General features: G+C 24.9%; 1 long non-coding RNA gene across 4 annotated transcripts; it reads right to left on the minus strand.

Moving 5' to 3' along the window:
• Positions 1-329: 329 nt before the first annotated feature.
• LOC111616666 lies at positions 330-3,463 on the minus strand. Of its 4 annotated transcripts, none has more exons than XR_002755295.1 (4): positions 2,733-3,222; positions 2,139-2,336; positions 1,961-2,060; positions 330-1,434 (listed from the first exon to the last, which is right to left on the minus strand). It is a non-coding gene; the product is annotated as an uncharacterized LOC111616666 (long non-coding RNA). The 4 variants fall into 4 exon arrangements; XR_002755293.1 differs by having other exon boundaries at positions 2,658-3,222; XR_002755294.1 differs by lacking the exon at positions 2,733-3,222 and adding an exon at positions 3,334-3,463 and having other exon boundaries at positions 331-1,434.
• Positions 3,464-3,942: the final 479 nt, after the last annotated feature.

Consider the following 3,942-nt stretch of genomic DNA (forward strand, 5'->3'; position numbering starts at 1 on the left):
ATATTTTTTTTAATCAATAATTATAAATAATTTTTCGATCGGTGGTAAAAAAATCAATTAATTAAAATCATTATAATTTAAATTCTAATTTAACAATAACAATATACTCGTTTCAAATGAATATGTTAAATAAAATAAAAAATTTAAATGATTTTCGAAGAAAAATATTAAATCTGTCAGAACAAGTTGCCTTTTGTTTTTTGAATTTTTATTATATTTAAAGTAATATTTTAATCAAAATAATGTTTAAAATTTAACGTAAAATATGAAGAGAACATAAATAATATGTAATTAAATTTTTTTGCGCATTTTTGAATAAAATTACTGTATAAAATATATATATATATAACAGAGTCATAAATGCTTTAATTTGGTTTGTTGTTGAATAAAAAGAAGCAAATAAAAAAAATTAAATTCGAAATTAATTCACGTAAAATACAAGTTTGCTCTTAATAATAACAAATGCGAATATTTTTGAAAAATATGAGATAAAATTAAAAGAAAATTTCAAAGAGAAAGTATGAAAGAAGAATGTTGCAACTCAGTGATTCGGAAAATGGAATATCGTGTACTCTTATCCAGGATTTTTGTTTTCAACAAAACAAAAAAAAATACAAATGTAATCACTTGTAAATATAAAATAAAGAATTATTTAAGAATAAATAAATTCATTTGTAAACGAATTCATTTCTATCGTTTATAATATTATTTCCATATATGACAATTTGACGGTATTTATTAATATATTCGAATTGTAAAATTAATTTTGCAAATATAAGAAAAAAGATCATTTAAATTTTATTACAAGGAAATATTCTTCATCTACAGAAATCTGCGAAATATTCTAAATTGTAGAATAAATCTCATAACGTTTTTTTCTTTTTTTTTTGTTAACAAATAACAGATTCTGTTTCCAACTGGATAAGATTTTGATGCTATTTTCTAATCTATCATAATCCATTTTTTTGTACAAAACAATGTCTTCTTTACAATGATTCAAAAAGGAGATAAAGACTTAATGGAGAAGCAGTCGGGTTGTCAGAAGAACTTTTGACATTAGTATACGTGATACAATATATAATAGATATGCTTTTGCACTGTTTAATAATTAAAATTTTAGCACCAATATCTTATTAGTAATTTTGACTTTCTGAAGATAAACGTGGAAAGCTCTCTTCTCCTGTTTTATTTATTTATTTTTTCTTCTAAAATCTGCAAAACTACAACTGTTTGTTGACTAAAATTTAAATGATTCGGAAATACGTAAATTATATATATTTTTTTAAGAATTCATTTTTTCCGATCGAGTTTATTCTTCTTTTTTAATCTATAAAAAGCTCATTTTGAACGCCTTCTCACTTCTGAACGTGCTGATAAGTGTTGAACATCTACAACTCCATCCGCTACGATGCTGTGAGAAGCTGGCGTGTATAACTGTAAAATTTATTAAATAATATATCATTTATACCATTTTTTTTACTAAGAAGAGGATTTTATATTATCTGAAAATATTTTCTCCTCTTTAATAATATATAAATATATATTCTAAGCTTTACATTCTGAAATCTTTTATTTTAAAAGATGCGAATAAACTGTTAAATATTAACAATTTAGGCAACGATCGTTTATACATGAAAACTTTTAATATTTAAAAATATAATTCTATATTTATTTTATCCAATTCCAAATTTTATTTGAATATTTTTGAACTGTTTTCTAGTGTTATTCGCTAACGAATCAAGCATCAGTTTTAAAGAAGAAAAATTTTTTATCTTCAGTTCAATTTTTAGTAAAAAAATAATTAAATTCTGACTAAGTAAAATTTCCTTACCGTTTTTTAAATATCTTAAGCTGAAAATTAAAGAAAATTTCCAGAAAATTATCACGAAAAATTACAACCGAGTGGATATCTTTCCACTTACGTAAAGTACTAAAGAAATAAAAATTGAAATTGGTATACCGAATTAAATGGACCCTGTTCGTACCCTGCTGCATTCTCCTTCTAAATCACCATTTATGGACATTCGTAGTTTATTTTTCATGGCTTCCATTAGACTCACCTGAAAGATTTGAACGTTATTATTTATTTTTCTCGTGTAAATTGTTTTTACTTTTTCAAACATGAATTATGTTTTTACCTCACGTATTTCTTTGGCATTCGAATAAATGTTATTTATTATATTTAACATACAACTTTTCATACTTTTACTATCATAATTTTCTGTAAATATAGCTGCTACATTCGACAATTTTGCTATATTTCAATATTCAAACTATTATCAATTTATGAATAAAGTTCCATCCTTGTCTAACCCATTGTTAACACAGTTCTTGTACTTCGAGTAATTTATAAGAAAAATTGGTTGTAATTAATCATTTATAGAATTTAAAACAAAAATATTTATAATAATAAACAAGCAAAATATAAAATACTAAATTCTATAAAAAATTTCACATATGTCAGAATTAAATTGCAGTTCATTATTATTATTATTATTATTATAAAAATCAAGTATATTTTCAGATTAATTTATAATATTTCATTGTGATTAATATAAAATTAAATTTTATAAATTCAAAATAAAATAAATAAAATCGAATTTTATGAACTTTTTTATTTCTATCAAACATATTTATATATTAAAACAACTTCTTACAGAATTACTGGAACGTATAAATTACATTCTAGAACCTTAGAAGTCTAGTAACAACAACACTTGGAGGTACTGTACCATTATGAAAAAACGGGCGACACCAGCAGTTAGCAACCTTTGTCTATACCATTATTTATATCTTGTTACTCACTGTTTATGGTATAGATATATTTCTATCGCCATGGTAACATATATGGATAAAAGTTGTCTATACGCGCTTAGATAGTTCCGTAGATTTTAAAATAATTTTTGAACATGTGTTCTATACGTTCCATGGGTTTTTAAAAATAATTTGTAAATATTGTTCTTTGCATTCCACGTTCGAATCGTACTGGTTTAAAAACTTGAGGAAGACCGGTGTACGGTCGAAAACGTTAGTTATCCATTAAAGTGCTGTTGTTACTGGACTTTTTAGGTTCTAGAGTGTGACATTTATATAAATTATTATTTTATCTTATATTACATAATTTATAAATCTATTCAGAAATGAGAAGGTGCTCATAAAGATACGAGAGTTTATAAATTACAAGAGAGATCTATAAATTCAAAATATTTTATTACATATAAATTTAGATATTAGAATAAATTTAGTATATTTTTACAGAAATTTCGAATAAAAATATAAACTATCTATCTCCTTCTCGGCAATATTAGTTGCTTATACTACTAATAAACACACCTGATTTATATTTTCCGAGTTATTTTTTTCTTTATTCCGAACGTTTTCAGCCTATTTGGATAGGCCATCTTCAGGCTTTACATTCATCGTTCCAAATGGAACCATTTGTTCGAATTTATTTCATTTGAATTTGAACTTTTAAAAACTTATGTATATACAAGAGTAGACTAAGTAAATAGCTAATTAACAATAATATCAAAACGCGTTTCAACTTAACAAACACAAAAACACAAAAATTATAAAAAATTTAAATGAGACTAAATACTAATTCCTATAATCTCCAGTTCATATTTTTATGGATTATTAAAACCCATACTCTTTTCAATTTTATATTTCCAAGCCGTTGGTAATGCATTTGCATCATTCGCATTTAGGCATCGGTCCCTTATTTTACTTTTGTAAATCTCTATTTTTTCCATTTCCATCGCGATGGACGGTGAGTGCCCCGTTCTAACAATCTTCTCTTCATCCCATTTGACTACTGCTCCGTCTGATTGTGCCATACTTGCCAATATCGTGCTATCGAGTCCTTTATTAACACTATATTTGTGTTCCTTTACACGTACCGTAAGGTTTCTTCTGATCCCCCAATTAGGAATTGATAAAGAG

Source organism: Centruroides sculpturatus, unplaced genomic scaffold (genome assembly GCF_000671375.1).
Source record: "Centruroides sculpturatus isolate CEXI.00-Female unplaced genomic scaffold, Cexi_2.0 scaffold3760, whole genome shotgun sequence".
In the NCBI taxonomy this organism is placed as follows: domain Eukaryota; kingdom Metazoa; phylum Arthropoda; class Arachnida; order Scorpiones; family Buthidae; genus Centruroides; species Centruroides sculpturatus.